Source organism: Callorhinus ursinus, unplaced genomic scaffold (assembly GCF_003265705.2).
Source record: "Callorhinus ursinus isolate GAN/ISIS: 27379988/994484 unplaced genomic scaffold, GSC_fseal_2.0 scaffold15, whole genome shotgun sequence".
Taxonomy (NCBI): Eukaryota; Metazoa; Chordata; class Mammalia; order Carnivora; family Otariidae; genus Callorhinus; species Callorhinus ursinus.
The window spans coordinates 40,613,170-40,621,085 of NW_027397077.1; positions in this window are offsets into that span (position 1 = coordinate 40,613,170).

A 7,916-nucleotide genomic window follows, 5' to 3' on the forward strand; every position below is an offset into this window, starting at 1 on the left:
TGGGAATTGGCTTATGCCGTTGTGGAGGCTGAGAAGACCCACAGCCTGCCGTCTGCACACTGGAGACCCGGGAGAGCTGGTGGTGGGGGTCTCATCTGAGTCTGAATGCTGGCCAACCAAAGAGCTGATGGCGTAAGTCCCAGGCTGAGGGCAGGAGAAGAACATCATCATCCCCCAGCTCAAGGGTCAGGCAGAGAGAGAGAGAGAGAGAGAGAGAGAATTCTCTCTTCTCCTGCCTTTTTGTTCTAGTCAAGCCTTTAACAGATTGGGTGATGTCCACCTCCAATGGTGAGTGAGATCTTCTTTACTCTGTCAGTTCAAATGCAAATGTCTTCTGGAAACACCCTCACAGACACACCCAGAAATAATATTTAGCCAGATATCCGGGCACCCCAGGGCCCAGTCAAGTTGATACGTTAAATTAGCCATCACAAGGTGAGAAGGGAAGTGTCATCCTCCAGATACTCAGAATGGGGGAAGTTAGACTAGAATTGGACACCACATTATTATTGTTTTCTATTAAATATTGTAATATTTTGAAATACGATAAAGTTATAGAACTCCCACTGGAGGGCCGAGTAACTATCTCTACTTCCCAGGGAGAGAGTCTGGGCTGACACCAGGGGGACCCTTAAAAAGAACAGAATCAAGGGGCCCTGTTTGAGTAAACGGCTTCCCCATCCACCCAGCTTCTCACGTCGGGAACCCAGGCATCACTGTGGACTCTTCCAGATGCCCCTTTCCCGTGTCCAGTCATCACTTCCCATGCATCTTACCTCCTCAAGTCCATTGCAAGTGTATCCTTACCTCTCAACTCCAACCACAGACAGCCTCCCGGCTCCGATTGCAACCACCCCTCACCACATAATGGCCAGTCTCCGGCTGGCCTTCCTGCCCCGGTCTTGCCTGCATGGTCTCCTAAGTGGCCACTCCGAGCACATCACTTCCCTGACTTCTCTCCAGTGGCCCCCGATGGTATCATAAAAAACAAAAACAAAGCAAAGCAAAACCCAAGTGCTTTTCCTGGCATTCAGACCCTTTGGGATCCAGCCTTCTCTTACTCTCCAGCCTAATCTCATACTATTTCCAACCACACATTCCATGCTCCAGACTCCCTGGTGGTGTGGCTCTTCTCTCTGCTTTTCCTTGCCTCTGTGCTTTGGGGCATGCTGTTCCCTCTACCTGCAATCCTTTTCCTTTTCCTTTAGGGAAAAAACTGCTGCTCATGGTTCACCCACCTTTTGTGTGAAGTCTCCCGGGTGTCACCCCGGCAGAGGGATTGAGGCCTGCGGGCCCCCCCACGTCCCACCATAGCACCCACCAAGCAGTGTTGGTGTTTTTTCCACGGCCCCTGTCCCCCACCAGAAAATACATTTCACATCGAAATCCAATACCCACAATCACACTTACCCTGGATGCAAGAGTTTCTCAAACACTATTTTCCCTTGCTACCTGCTATGCACGCTGATATTTTCAATTACAGGCTATTCTGTTTCATTTTTTAAAACGTGCCAGTCAACCCATTAAATTCATTTCGCTGCAGTCTGAAAAATACTGCCCTAGAACCTCCTGCCGGGCTGCAGGGACTGCAGCTTTAATTCTCTCTCCATCTCCCAGAGCTGGGGGCATTAATAAATGTTTGTTTAAATAAATCCATAAATAAATGAGGGAATGGTTATTTAAGTGTGAGTGGAGGTGTGACTAATTGAATGACTGAGTGAAGAAACTGATGAGTGGATAAGTGAATTGATGCATCAGCGAAGGAATGGATGAAGTGACTGGCTCTGGTTCGGGGGCAGCAGCCATAGCTGGTGGGCTACCCTGGGCTCTGCACTGAGGATACAGGGTTTCTCCGGTTCTAGCTCCTGGGAGCAAGTTAAAAATGTAGATGCACCTGAGACTCACTGACTCAGACTCTCTGGGACAGGGCCAAGGGGTGCGTATTTTTGATGGTGCATTTTGCCCAGGTGCTGTTGAGGTGCGCTAAAGTTTGAAGACGCTGCTCGGGTACCAAGCCAAGCTACTGTTGGAAGAGGCATCGTGAAAGGAGCAGAGCAGAAGCACCATAGACAGATGACTAACTCCCTGCATCCTTCCCTGACTTGCTTCCAAAAGGAAGGGACTTCCGGTGACCCTGCTCCTTTGCCACCTCCAGCCGGTGGTGAGGGGGCGATAGAGCCCCAGCCCACGCTGCTGACTGAAGAGCAGGAAGCAGTGGTTGCCATGGTAGCACATTAACAGAAGCAGAGCTACCTCCAGTTTCTGCATCTGGAAAGGGTCAAGCCTTTGGAACATGGAGTGGAAAGGGAAATCGCTCCCCCAGGATCTTTATAATTAACAAAACTATAGCACCGTGCCTGGAACAAAGCCTTTTCAACAAGCATTTACCTGCTGGGGGTCCTCACAAGGTAACTAGCAAATGGTGTTCCCATTTTACAGATCAGGAAACTGGGGCTGGAGCTCACAGAGCTGGTATTTGAATCCAGCCTTCCAGATTTCAAAGCCTGTGCTCTTGTCCTTCTTAGGAAGTGACAGACAAGGACACAGAGACTCCAGAATCCTGTCGGCATTGGGGTTTGGGGTGTGGGGTCACATGCATTGACTTGACACTATTCGCAGCCCACTATGCTTGGCACCCCTCTGGAAAAACTCACATTTGCATAGACACACAAGCAGGAAAGCTTCCAAAACACACCCACACATGCATGTATACACACTCAAAGAAAGTATACACACACAGCAGCCTCACATGCGCACACACTTATATTCACATACAAATACACATATACCTATAAACATGTAACACCTGCTGAGGCTTTGTGGTTGTTTGTCATACAGATTTATTATAGCAATGGATAACTGATACATATATACACCACAAGGGAATTTGTCATGCAGCGTATTGGCCTTTTAAAGGCCCTCGGAGGGGATCCTAGCAATGTGTTTGCCTAGTCATATGGTTTTGTAAAATTTGCAAAAGTAATATTATCCTTTAAATAATAGCTTGAGATATATTTCACGTATCATAGATGTTCCCACTTAAAGTGTGCAATTCTGGGTGGCTGCTTTTTTTAGCATATTCACAGAGTTGTACAACCATCACCACTATCTTATTCCAGAACGTTTTCATCTCCCCCAAAAGAAACCCTATATCCATTAGCTGTCACTCCCTCATCTCCCTACCCCCAGTCCCAGGCCACCACTACTCTATAGATTCACCAGCACTTCATTCGTTTTACCGCTGAATAATATCCCATTGTATGGATATACCACATTGGGTTTATCCATTCGTCAGATGATGGACGTTCAGGAAAACTAGCACATTTTCACCCAATTGGTTAACACTACTAGCTCTTTCTTCATGAACCCCCTTGGTCACATGACAGGAAGCATTTGGGGGACATTGAGTTGGGGACACCTTTAGTTTGGGACCAGAGGGGATATGCGTGTGGGTCACCTTCCCTTCCATAGACAGTTTATCATTAGCCATGCATAGCGATGCCTTCCAGAAATCATGCTGCTGCCCTGGTTCACGACATGAAGGAGTGAAACCCGCGGTCGTGCTGAAAGAACTGTGTGTGCCCTGGTGGAGATATGTGGGTAACAAGAGAAACGAGATTGGAAATATACGGACCTGGAAGTGGAAGTGAGACATTCTTCTCATCATCAGACACGTAGTATTATAACTGGATTCAGTTCTCATCGACATCTAGTCAAAAACGAATTGCCTATCCAGGAGTATACAGCTGAAAAGAAAAAAAAAGAAAGTAGGAAATCTATTTCAGAAAGTATCCAGAAGGTAATTAATACATGTTATTTTTCTAGATTCTGTGGTGTTTCTGGTATTTGTTGGTTTTTAAAAATATTTGTAACATTGTGATTTCTTTTTAAATTCCAAATAAATATTCATATGGGCACCTAAATTTGTAATGATCATTTTGGAATCTTTGACTTAAGCAGGGTCCCCCAAATTATGTGAACTTTAAATCCCACCCCCCCACACACACACACAAAATGTGGGTCCATCCTTGCCACATACCAGGGCCCATCCATGTGCTTCCATGTGCCTAGAGCAGGTGCTCTTCAAGGTCAGGGATGGAAGGAGGAATGGCAGCTCTATTCTTAGGAGGCAAGTGAACCCTAAGTCACACACATGATCCCACCTGGCAAGCTTTTCTGTAAAGAGCCAGATAGTTAGGATGTTAGGTTTTGGGGGCTATATGCAGTCCCTGTTGCCCTGACGCAGCTCTGCCACTGGGCGAAAGCAGCCTTAAACACTACTCAAATGAATGAGCAAGGCAGTATTCCAATAAAACTTTGTTTACCAAACCTTGGGGACGTCCCAACATGGCTGGCGTGGAGTGAGATCTCAGCACATATTAGTTGGCCGTGACTTCCTGTGTCTCTCTGTTGCTTTGTTTCCTACTCCTCTGTCTCCCTCTGTCCATGAACACTCACCTTAGCCTTTCAGAATCACACCCACCTGCTTCCAAGTGAGTCAGGTAAGGAAAAGCACCTCGTGCGCTGGCGATCAGCTAATTGGCACAGCTCTACCAAGCTCTTCTCAGGTGGTGAAGGGAGCTCGGCACTTAATTCAGCCTCCCTCTCAAGGCTCACCACCAACCTGGGAGAGGCATTAAGTTGGAGGGGCCAAGGAAACCTCAGGGACAGGCTGAGCTGGCCTCTTGGCAGCCACAAACCTCTTTCTCCTTTCTTGTTATTCATTCATGCACTCATTCAGGATTTCTTGAGTGCCAACACTGTGCTAAGCACAGGAGGCTCAGCTTGTGGTCTAGCAGGGGAGACCGAAAATTAACACTAAAGCAGTCACTGACGCATGGGAAATAGCCCAAAAGTTGTCAATGAACAAAAGAATGGAAATAAAGATTGGTTCCACCAGTGAAACACAGACACGTTTTCCTAGGGATAAGCACAGTAGGATTGGGGCCTTGGGATGAGCAACTACGACCTCTCGACAAAGGGAGGCCCAACTAGGAGGCAGGACTGATTTGCCAAAACAAAAGGTGTTAACAAAAAATTTGATTAGAAAAATAGTCAGGGGATCTGAAGAGACATTTTCCCAAAGAAGACATACAGATGGCCAACAGGTGCGTGCAGAAGTGCTCAATGTCAGTCATCATCAGGGAAATGCAAATCAAAACTACAATGAGATGTCACCTCACACGTGTTAGCATGGCTATTTTCAAAAGACAAAAGATAACAAGTATTGGTGAGGACGTGGAGAAAAGGGAATGCTCATGTTGGTGGGAATGCAAACTGGTGCAGCCACTGTGGAAGACAGTATGGAGGTTCCGCAAAAAATTAAAAATAGAATTACCATAGGATCCTGCAATTCCACTTCTGGGTACTTATTGGAAGAAAATGAAAACATGAATTCAAAAAGATATCTGCACCCCCATGTTCACGGTGGAATTATTTACAATAGCCAAGATATGGAAGCAATCCAGTGTCTGTTGATGGATGAATGATAAATAAAATGTGGCACATATGTATAATGGAATACTATTCAGCCACAAAAAAGAGGGAAATCTTGCCATTTATGACAACATGGATGGATCTTGAGGGATTCATGCTACATGAAATAAATCAGACAGAGAAAGATAACTACTATATGACCTCACTTATATGTGGAATGTTTATTTTTAAGATTTTATTTACTTATTTGACAGAGAGAGAGAGAGAGAGCACAAGCAGGGGGAGTTGCAAGCAGAGGGAGAGGGAGAAGCAGGCTTCCCGCTGAGCGGGGAGCCTGATGCAGGACTCAATCCCAAGACCCCAGGATCACAACCCAAGCCAAAGACAGATGCTTAAACTGACTGAGCCACCCAGGTGCCCCTATATGTGGAATCCAAAACAAAAACAAAAACAAAACGAAGTCATAGGTAAAGAGAACAGACTGATGGTTGCCAGAGATAGGGGATGGGGCATGGGGGAAATAGATGAAGGGGTACCCTTTTGGGTACACACTTCCAGTTATAGGATAAGTAAGTCTCAGGGATGTGAATGCATAGCAAGGTGACTATAGTTAATAATACTTTACTGTATATTTCAAAGTTACTAAGAGAGTAAATTTTAAAAGTTCTCATCACAAGAAAAAAATTTGTAATCATGTATGGTGATGGATGTTAACTAGACTTATTGTGGCGATCATTTCACACATATATACAAATATTGAATCATTATATTGTATACTTGGAACTATTATATTTTATGTCAATTATATCTCTGGAAAAAAAAAAGAAAGGCATTGGAAAATGATCAGCCTTGTCCACAGGGAGCTTGGAACAGCTTTATCAAAACTCCAGCTTCATAGAGGAGCCTGTGCCAAAGGCATGGGGCACCAGTCACTCTAGAGATGGGGACCCTGAGACCCAGTGGGGGAGTTGACTGTGGGAAGGTTACTGCCCCTGTGTTGGAAGTTAAAGAGCATAATGTGATATAAAACTGTGTTCCTGTTCAAGCTACAATTCCACAGGAGTTGTCAGTTGCTTATTCTGGAATTCACAGTCCAGAGGTGGCCAGCTAGCATCCTCTTCAGGAAGGCCTCACTGGCTCCAGAAGGCACTAGGACAAGAGCTTCGTTTATCCTTGATGTTGATCAACACTAGAGGTTTTGCTGATTAGCATAATGACTGTTAAAAATAAATAGATTTTCAGAGGTGAAATCAGTGGCTTGTTAGCCAGCTTAATGGATGCTAGAAACAGGTACTTGTTGATGAAGTTGATGAGAAGATACAGCCTGGCTAAAACATTTTAGAAATGCTCCCTCCCTGGCATGAACAAGGTGTAAGAGTCCCACAAACACTTAGGAGGGCACTCCAGGCTGGTCCCTGTGGATCCGCATCCAGCCATTGGTGTAGGGTGATTCTGGTTGTCTGACATGGATTCTAACAGTCACAGAATGTGACCCTGGAATATTTTTACGTCTGCCTCAGATTTATTGAACTTAACACATTGTATGCACTGTTTGGGGCTTATTTGCTCATAATAGTTGCTTAATAAATGTCATCGTGGGGGTAGAATTCTGTCCATCATTTGCTTTCATTGTAGCCTGGTAGCAAGACTGTGGGGAAGCAGCAAATCCTTCCTTGGTCCTAATTGTTGGCTATTGCTGTCATCCACCAAAAAGAACTTTGTGCATTTCAGATCAGATTAGGTCTCTTTTGCAATAATGGCCCAAAGAGTCGGTGGCCCTGGAAACTATGTCTAGCTCCCAGACCATTGCTCTGCTACTGTCAGTTGGTAGGGGACTAGGTGTAGCTCTGACACCTACCTGAAGGCATCTTCCCTCGAGCCCCTGGCCAGAAGCCATTTGCCTAGCAAATGAGATGGCTGGGGGAGAGCAGGTCAAGGGTGGAAAATATCTCAGACTTCCTGAACTCCATTAGAGATAACTGTGCTTGAGATCCATCTTCTTTGGTCTCTTAAGGGCTTTCCAGAGCTACCCCTCCGTGACCCTATGGAAATTAATGAAAGGAAAGCTCATTTAGAGTGGAGTGGGGCGGCCAGCAGGGGGCGCTCTCACGCCCGACTTCTCCTTGTCGAATGCAGACCCAACCAGAGGGACCTTGCAGGTGGACACTACTCAAACATCCCAGCAGGAGCAAGTAAGGCTTTTCTCCTACCCTAGCAACAGCCCAGCCAATGAGAGGCAATCACGACTCAGACAATGAAAAGCCACTATACTTCCAGGGCCCACTTTACTCCAATGGATGTTTCCTTTAGAAAAGCACTCCCTACTTCCCGCTTTCCTCTATAAAAGAGCTTCACTCCTCATTGTTCTGTGGACTTGCCTATGGTTTTGGTGGGGCTTGCTTGTCTTGGGTCACAGTTCTCTGCTGTTCCTGAATAAACCCATTTTTGCTGGTAAAATAACTGGCAGTTTTATTTTTAAG